The sequence below is a fragment of the Pinus tabuliformis genome, chromosome 6, assembly GCF_031772625.1.
Source record: "Pinus tabuliformis cultivar Carrire ecotype Pingquan chromosome 6, CPIR1, whole genome shotgun sequence".
Lineage (NCBI taxonomy): Eukaryota > Viridiplantae > Streptophyta > Pinopsida > Pinales > Pinaceae > Pinus > Pinus tabuliformis.
Genome location: NC_142292.1, coordinates 1,916,487,338 through 1,916,497,890, shown reverse-complemented (window position 1 = coordinate 1,916,497,890; position 10,553 = coordinate 1,916,487,338).

The following is a 10,553-nucleotide window of genomic DNA, read 5'->3' as shown; positions in this document are numbered from 1 at the left end:
GGAACAGGATAGGGCAATGGGAGGAGAAGTGAGTTCCTCAAATCAGCAAAAGGAAGGTGGACCCAGCATTAAACAGCAGTTCATCGACATTAAGAGGAGAAATGAGCCCATCAAGATACAGCTATATAACCATCTGTTAAACATGGCTCCTACCAATCAACAAAGACTCATGGCTGCATATGATGTGCAGGAAGGCAAAATGATCATGAGTCATTTTATGCCAACAGCAGTGCAGCCCCAATTTGCCTCTGACTACTTGAGGACTAACCTGGAAGTCCTTGCCAAGGATATCCACCCAATGGACAAGATAGAACTGCATAAGCAAACGGGTGAGATGGTCTATGCTTCCTTGGCAGACCAAACTTTGGATAACTACAGGCTACAAAATAGCCTTAATAATACAGCTGCCCAACTTGAGTTGGAAAGGGCATCATCACAGGCTAAGGATAACAGAATTAGGTCCTTAGAAGATATAATTGTTGTAATTGGGCATGATCCCAAAGATATCAAGGGCATACAAGAGATATTAAAACTGAGGGATGCAGACATGGCAGCCTTGAGGAGAAAGATCAAACTCTCAGCCACAATTCACCCTCAAACAGATGAGGTTGCCCAACAAAGACATGATCAAGAGTCCACAACCTTGTTGATATCTCTGTACAAGCAGCTAATCCAAACTCAGGAAAAGCTGGGAGAATCGGAGGCTGCAAAAGCAGCACTACAGGCAGCCTTGAAACAAAGAGAAGAAGGGAAAACCTCCAAGCCTCCTCCTGAAGTAATCAACCTTGAGGAAACTGCTCCAACTACTGCTCCTCCTCCTCAGCAAACAGAACCTACAGCACCAACTACATCGACAGCTGCACCAAAAACAGAGCAGACTCATAGTCTGGATATGCAGAAACTTCAAAACGAAATTCAAGTCCTGGAAGCTCAAATGTTAGAGCTTAATCAAGCCAAAGAATCTTTGGCTAAAATAAATGAAAGATATGATAAGAGCAAACAGAATGTGGCTGAGAAGGAAAGAGAGATAAAAGCTCTCAAAAAGAGAATAACTGAGCTTGAGAAAGAGCTCACACTAGATAAGGTGACAGCAGAGCTCAAAACAGTCCTGTGGGCCAATATTGGCTAGTCAATTACTGATCAGTGGCAATTTATTGAGACCATAGATGAGCAGTCAATGCTCATTACAAAGGCAAATAGGGAAATACACAGAGCAAGAGCAAGCCTTGGCAACATGCCTGATGCTGCCAATAGAATGATCAACATATTGAATAACAGGACAAGCTCTCAACTGGCCACCATGGGAATTGCTCACAGGACTGAGACAATCTCAATGGTTAAAAGGGTCCTGACATTAAGAAACCTGGTTGGAACATTAGAAAGGAGAACTCAAGATATGCAGACCGAAATCAACAAGTTCATGGACAGGTTCCAGGTATTGCAAAACAGAGGTCTCCCCAGCATACTAAGAAGTGTAGGCAAACTGCTTACCCATGAAAACTATGCCAAAAGGGTCAATGCCTATGCTACCAGTCAAGTTGTAGAACAGCCCAGCACTTCAGCAGAATCAGGGCCAGTATCAGGGCAGACTCTATATAATAGGGTGGAAAACCTGTTTTTTATCATGAATGACATCAATCATCTGTTCGATGTGCCTCCAAATTTCTATAAATATACAGAAGCAGATGAAACCATAGAGGCAATTGTCAAACACCAATTGCCCACACCGGAAGTCTGGAATAAATTGACACAGATAATATTATCAAGCCAGAACCTGTAATGTTATGTTTTGTCCAATTTATAAGTAATCATACACAGGGAAAATTTTGGTAGATAAGCATACAGAGGAAAGATGAAAGGCTGAGCCAACTCAGCAGGGCTATTCGGTCACCACAGCAGCAAGCACAGTCACAGGTGGCAGGGCCGAGAAAATACAGCGCAGCAAACGTAAAGACACATTTTCCAGCATTAAAGCTAAGCGGTTCAACCGACTCACTGACCTCCAAAGGTCAAAGTATCCTCTGACAAACTTAAAGAGCAGTTATGCTGCATTCAAAGCTATAATAACTTCTTTTCTACTTTTCTGTACGAAGTAATGAAGATATTTCTCTCTCAGATGACTGAATGCCTGAGATATTTTGTATAAACATTTCTATAAAGTCCCCTTTGCATGAGTTTGCAAAGGGTTGTTGTTGATTTCATTTCTATACTTCTGTTGCTGTATAACTCTCAGAGAAATAATACAAAAGGTGGATGGAATTTCCAAAGCTCTGTGTTCCTTGATGCACTGTGGTGGCTGGCTGATTGTTACAGGATTCCTGCATGTTTCATAGCACAATAAGTCTTCTTTTAACCTCTGTGTTATATGTTTTCTAGTTTTTTCATGTTCTTTCATGTTTCTGATGTTTTACACTTAATGGCAAAGTAAAAGAATAGTTCCAGGATTTAATCACAGATTACCCTGGACTCAATCTAAGCTGTTATAAATGTTTTCTTCCAGATAGAGTAAATAAGGTGTAATTCTTAATTGCTACACTTTCAAGCTATATCTCTCACTGTGATAAATATTCTCAGGAATTCAAGTTTGCTCCTGAGGCATCTATCTCTTCCCCACACCCCAGCTTTAGTGAAAAATTCTTAAATGCTTTTCACTGGTTGTTTACATGTCACCATCATAATCTAACTTTGTTATGTGAAATATTTAATTGGCCCTGTAATCTCAGTAGATCACCTCGAGGTTTCTAAAACACTTGTAGCCACAGACTCCATTGCCCAATGAAATAAACTCATCTGCAGATTGCACACTTCAAGTACAGAAGGATATCCCTCAACCAAAGCATAAAACTAAACACCCTCATTTCATAGCTAGCCTAAAATCATTTCAGAACAGAGACAAATTATAAAGAGAGAGCCCTCTCTGATTACATTGTGGCTAGGCACTGTAATCCAAAGATTGGTTAGTGGTTACCCCGGCCGTATTCCCTTGGGAGTCATAGGGAACAACCTGGGTGTTAACATGACCTACATCGAACAACGAAAAGGCCCCACAAGCCACAGTAAACTGTGGCCATATGGCCTTCTTTTTGTCTTTTAGGTCTTTAGTTAGGCCGCCTTCTGAACAGGTTTGATATGCAATTTCTCAAGCCAAAAGCTTGTCAGGGATATACAAAGGCAGGACATGAGGAGGGACGGTGCTTCCAAATACTCTAATATAGGTGAACCATTCTTCCCCGAACCATCTTGCGATGGGGATGATATCTATCTGTGCCTTAGGTGAGCATCTCGGGGGGTCTTTATCATACATCATTCCATACATGAGTAAGATAAGCCCGTGACAAATCTAATAGAAATGTGGAATGAACTGAGAATCCCATAATATCTTATGATAAACATGGATGGGTAATGGGTCCTGAGTTGTCCATTTCCAACCCATAGCGGGAAATTTAGACACATAACAAATAGAATCCATAACATATGCGGATAGGTAAAAAGGAGGATAGATCCTTTGAGACATGGATCTTTTAGACCGGTAATTGATAATAGCCGTGAATAGGTTATCAGAAAAGATCTTGGCCCAATCTATAATAACGGCATTTGTGGCAGCATCTATTAATGGTAACCATTCAGACGAAAACTTATTGATATCTGGCATCCCAAATAATCTACAAAGCATGGCCGTAGCAAAACAATACGGAGAGGTGAGGGAACCAGTGCTGTACATACCGTTTTTGTCTTTCTTGAGTGGTTCATCTTTTCTGGACCAATCTTTGGTGGTCTCTGATAGGTTTGGGTTCTCCGCCACAAATTTTTTAATGAATTGTGCATTGTAAGTCGCCTGCGGTTCAGGAAGATGATACATGAGCTTTAAATCTTGTGCAGCGAATGACCCAATGAGCCCATGTCCCTGAATCTTGAACTGTCTGTTGTTCATTTCTGCGTTGTCAAGTACCCACTTGATCATATCCGTATATGGGAGAATTTTGGGCCTTGCTGCTATCCGATGAAGGAATGAGCACGCTAGTTCTTCTAAGGATGCTTCGGAAGAGCCTTGTGAGTCTGCGACAGCGGTAACCTTCATTATTCTGGGGTTTTCTTCCTTAAGCAGTCTGTACATGGTTTCCCATGTCGATATCCCTGCGTCTCTGCTACAAGCTGTGTCTGTATATAAAGGTGCCATTTCTTTCACCTCAGAGCCCTGAGCTTTATTTTTCTTTCCCATTTCTTCTTGCGTACGGCTTGGTATCGTCCTTCGTTCTCCGTTCATGCAGCTCACAAGTGAAATGGAAATGACTGATCAAGAAAGGTGATGGGAGAGCCTTAAATGCAGTAGATATATCAAATATGCCACCTTACGTGAAGTAATTCTTTGCAAAAGCACGCGTCTACATTAATAGATGACAACTAATTCATTTATTATCATTAAAAGCGCATGATCTTGAGTCAGATTATGGTAAGTGGCTTTTCTTGAATAGCGTGCCCGAAAGATTCGTGATGGAGTGATTTTGCGATTTGGTTCGCAATCGTCGCAGATCGCGAAATCGCATTATTGCACTATCGCGCTCTCGCACTGACTCACAAATATAACATCGCAGAGCTGATTTGGCTTAATATCGCAACCATCGCTTTATCGCGATATCGCAACATCGCAGATCGCAGAAGTTTTATGCTTGCCATATTTTGTTAGCCCATTTCCTGCGATATGCGATCTTGCGATCGGTGTTATCGCAAATCGGAAAATCTTGAAGTTTTTCTTATTAGCATTACTTTATTGCGATGCGATATATTGCTTAGTACGAGAATCTTGCACATACCAGGATTATACCCAAATGGAGGTGTTTTTCTATCATTTTACGATGCGGCTTTTTAAAGAATTTTTCCTTATCATAAACTTAGGTTTTAAAGTATTCAAAAGATCTTCCTAAGCTTACGATGGTAACCTTATTTTGAAGAAAGGGAACTCTTGCTTTTCCTAAATTTTAACTAAGGGTCCCCATTCATTTAGTATTTTGGACAACACTTAAATGAAAAAGGGGGGTTGTTGCTGGCCACAACACCTTCTCATAAATAGCTTTGTGTAAATACTTTCCTTTGATTGGATGACTTTCAAAAGAAATGGGTCTTTCTTCTTGCATTAAAACAACACCAATTCCATTTCTTGAGGCATCACATTCCACAATAAATGTTTTTGTGAAGTCTGGCGTAGCTAAGACCGGTGCTTGGCACATTACCTCTTTAAGATGTTCAAAGGCTTTTGTTGCTTCTGGAGTCCAAGAAAATGCATCTTTCTTCAATAATGTTGTTAGAGGTTCTGCTATTCTCCCATAATTATTAACAAACTTGTGATAATACCCTGTCAACCCGAGAAATCCTCGTAGATGCTTTATGAATGTGGGGATTTTCCATTCCTTAATGGCTTTAATTTTTCTAGGGTCTAACTTAACACCTTCATGAGATACAATATGACTCAAATATTCCACCTCTTGTACTCCAAAGAAACATTTGGATTTTTTTCATATAATTGTTTCTCCTCCAATAGTTTGAGGACTCTATCAACATGTTGAACATGATTCTTCCAAGACTTTTTGTAGATTAGTATATCATCAAAAAATACTAACACAAATTTTCTAAGGAAGGGTTTGAAAATGGAATTCATCAAACCTTGAAATGTAGAAGGTGCATTGGTAATGCCAAAAGGCATGACCAAAAATTCATAATGACCCTCATGAGTTATAAATGTTGTTTTCGGAATGTCTTCAGCCTTCATTCTGATTTGATGATATCTTGAACAAAAGTCCAACTTGGTGACGTAAATTGCTCCATGCAATTCATCCAATAATTCATCAATGGTAGGAATGGGAAATTTATCTTTAATAGTGAGTTTGTTGACCTCCCTATATTCTAGACACATGTGCCATGATCCATCCTTCTTGTGCATCTATACTACTGGAGCATAGAAAGAACTTTGACTAGGTTGAATTATAACAGCCTCTAGCATTTTTGAAACCATACATTCAATTTCACTCTTTTGGGAATAGGCATATATGTAAGGCTTGATGTTTTGAAGAACACTTCCTGGAATCAAATGAATAGCATGATCATGATCACGAATATGTGGGAAGCCTTTGGGAGTCTCAAATACCTTGGAATGATTGTCCAGGATGTTTTGGAGATCTAGAGAAATAGATGATTCTGATGTAGGAACCTCTAGTGAACATAATTGTGCAATTACACCACGTTGTTCTTTCTTTAGAAGCTTTATCATGTCGTTAGAGTTGATTATCTTTCTCGGTTTCCCTGTGATACCCCTTAATTCAACTTCCTTTCCTTTTGAAAAAAAAATAAATAAATAATAAAATAAATAATAAATAATAAATAATAAATGATAAATAAATAAATAAAAATAAAAATAAATAAAATAAAATAAAAAATAATAATAATAATAATCAAGAAAAGTTCTTGAAAATTAAAAGCTATCATACCCAAATATTGTAGTCATTGGACTCCTAGTACAACATCAGCACCACCCATTGGAATGGAAAGCATTGGAATATTCAACACATATTCTCCCATGGATAACTTGATATTATGGCACTTTCCAGAGAAATTTATGGTTCCTCCATTTTCAACCATCATCTGACACTCTGGTGCTAGATATGGGAAGCAATTCAATTCCTTCGCTATCTTACAATGAATAAAATTATGGGTACTACTCGAATCAATCAACACTATTACCTTTTTCTTCTTGATATGTCCTATCTTGATAGCTTGAGGAGTGGTAATTCCAGCCAATCCATTACAAGATATGGTCGAATTCATTTCTTCTTTCTATATGGTTTGTTCCTAGTGTGTATCCTCTTCTTTTTATGTTTCTTGGTCATTTTCTTCTTCCTCTTCACAATATATGTAAAATAATTTCTTCTCAGCATACTTATGACCTTTAGTGTACTTTCTATCACAACTGCAGCAAATCCCTTTTGCTATTTTTTCTTACAGTTGTTGTGGTGTCAACCTTGTAGGTTGTGGAAGGCTAGGGGAAACAACACTTCCATATTTATAGTTGTGATTGGTAGGCTTCCTTGTTGCCATAATTTTTCTTTCATTTTTTCTTACCAACTTGAATGCCTTCTCCAATGAATCAGGATCCCAAAGGTGAACCTCATGTTGGATGTTATCCTTTAAATTCCCTATGAAGACATCAATCCTATGCGCCTCTGGAATATCTTTTACCCTTATATTCAGTTTTTGAAAGTCCTCAATGTGCTCCACCATTGAACCCTTTTGTTTGAGATTTATCAATTGGCTAAAAAAGGTGTTTCTTTTTGTATCCTCATAATGTGCTATCATTTTTTCCATAAAAATTTCCCAAGTGACAGTTTTTTTACGAGAGCAAAACCATCGATACCATACAAACTGATTGGGTTCCAAATATAAAGTCGCAATTCATACCTTTTGTGTGTTTTTCACATTATGGAGATCGAAATATTGCTCCATCTATAGTATCCATGTTACGGGATCCTTGCCATCAAACTTCCTCATATCGATATTTGGAACATGGTGGGTCTTCAATCCAACATTAGAGTCTATGAAATCATGACTAACATTTCTTTTGTTCTCATCCTGAGTTTCCTCTACTACCTTTTCGCTATCAAGAAGCATTTCTTGTAGCAACTTTGCCAAACCTCCTTTCAAACCTTCCATGTCTTTCTTCAAATATTCAATGTTTACTTCTAAACCATCCATCTTAGCTTCCATTCCATCCATCTTAGCTTCCATGCCATTCATATTAGCTTCCACACCTTTCTTTAAACCATCCATCTTAGCTTCTGTTACTTTTTGTGAGAGTGAAATTTGTTGCACTTGGTCTCATAATTTTGATATATCATGTTGCATTTCTTCCTCTTCTTCATGAGTCATGCTAGATATTTCAGGTTGCTTACTAGGTGTTTCCATTTTCTTTCTTCAGGGCATCAATTAATTATATATGGTTCATTGTGCCCTTTGAATCACTTCAAACAAATTTTTCAAACCAAACTTATGCAAATTTTTAAAAAGACTACAAACCTTTTTTTCTCTTCGTAGGAGCTCAATATTGAATCAATTTTATATATGTAATTTTGGATCTCCAATGTATGAAATTTCATCCTATGATAGCCCTCTGTGTCCTCTTTCCAACCCCATAAATATGATCCAGATTTGATTCTCCAAGAAAGAGATATGTCAAATCTCCCACGATGACCTGATTATAGACCGGTTCAATAGAGTGAAATTGTGTGAAGTTCCACGTGTCATTGTTTCAACCTTAGGACCTGGAAATGATACAAAGAAAACTACAGTCCATCATATTTCTACAATGGTTTATAAAATTTCAATCTGATTCTCAGAGAAATGGTTATAACTATTTTCCCAAGGTGACATGTTTGAGATCGAATTCAGGATCCTGCAAACACCCTAAATTGTGCATTTCATATCTCTGACAATATAGCGAGACAAGATCTGAAATTCGATCCCGAGGTTCATCACGATTTAGGCTCAAATGGTTTTACGCTTAGCTTTTGAAGCTTCATAGAACAAATTTTATAGCGACAATTCTACGATGGCCTATTTGAAGCAGCGAAACCCTAGAATCCAAAGCTCTGATACCAATTGTTATGCAACCAGCTCACAAAAATAGAAGAATGATATAGATCAACAACTTCAATAGTATCCTCTTTGAGGGGGAAACCTCCTTTATATTACACAAATGAATCATTCTTGGATGATACAAATGACAAGACCTCCTTTCTATATATAGTAGTCAAAGGAGTCACAATGTAATCAGAGTCCACATAACAATAATAATGTAAGGGCACAACAATAACAATAGTGAGATTTTATGGGGCACAATAATAACAATATGGGGACAACATGGGCACAACAATAACAATAAGGGGATACAATGACAATAATAATAACTGAATACACTAGTATTATAGGGACCTAACATTGTACATGTCTTGGAGACATTGCATATGTTGCTACATGTCTGAGATGTGGTTGCTTGTGTTGGAGGTGCTACTAACAATGATGGAGGCAATTGTATGCCTTGATGCTACTACTACAGGAGTTGGAGATGTTGCTACAGATGTTAAAGGCACTGATACAAATGCTGGAGGTGTTTAGAGATGTTATAGTTGTTGCTTGAGGATTTGGAGGTGTTGGTCTTGGTGCTACAATTGGAAGAATAGGTCTAGCATGTCACTAACTTGTTCTTGGCCTATTTCATTAGTTATAGATATTTTACAGAGGCTTGGAGGAGTGTTAAGGTGCTAGAGAAGATGATGGAATAGGTGAAAGAGGTTCAGAGATGAGAGGTTTATGTTTTTACTAAGCTTATACGCCCAGTCACATGCACAGAGGCCTATGGGAGTGGTTGGAAGGATCCAGTTGCATGGAGGCCATCCTATGGGAGCAGTTATAGTCCCGGTCAATTTCAGACTGTGTCGGGTGCAACTGAGGGTTTTGTTGAGAATTGCTTTGCAGTCCTTGTGCTGTTGGGATAAATTTTGTGTTTTGGTGACATCCATGATCGGAAATTTTCAATTTATGGTCGGAAAAGTTCAATGGACCTCTAGACGTTGATCAAAGTTGAAAAGATGAAAAAGGCTAGCAAATTTAGTGGTTGATTGAGTCAATGAGTTGAATCCACATCTAATCTAACATATGAATAGTATTGTGAGTAATTATAGAGTTGAGTACTTGAGTTCATCTTTATATTGGAGATAAGTCATTGTGAATTGGTTGATTGTCTAGTTGTGTTGATGGAGTGAGTGTGTGGAGAAGAGCTTGCAAACTGTTTGAGTCATATTATGTAGATTTTCTGAATCAATTTTCAATTGTAGCAGCAGTGAGCTAAACTATATTTCAGCCATCATGTTTAGGCAGAGTTTGTGATGATGAGTTGTGGATTGATATAGTCAGTTGAAGAGATTGTTTTCCAACTGGTGTGGAGTTTTGCGTTGGAGTTTTGATGGTAGCTTTCTCTGCAAATATTGATTGAAATTTAATGATATGTTGTTGCAGTGCTCATGTTGAGAAATTTTTAGGAGTGAATTTTGAAAATAAATGAAACAAGGCTCACATGGAAGAAGTGGAGACATGGAGGATTTTAATAGAAAGTGACTTGATGGATTCAGTAGAAGGAAGAGTTTTCTCCATCTAATGATGGTTGTATAGTTCAGTAGAAACTAGGTGAGGCTCATTGGTCGTGATAGTAGTATTATATTATATTTTTTATATTCATATGTTTAGTTCATGAGTAAAGGGATGAGGATCGTTGATCGTGGTGGCCTTCAGCATATGGTAGTCCATAGATTCGAGAGAGAAAAAATTTCCTTCCTAGAAGGATCAATATATTGTTAAAGAATTCAATTCTTCTAGCTCATAGGAGTGAGCTTATCCATGTATAATTTGTTCATAAGATAATGAAATATTGAGCACCGCAGTAACAACATGGTGATTTTTTTCCTGGGATGGGTTTTCCCAAAAAACATTTATGTATATTGTGTGATTTCTTT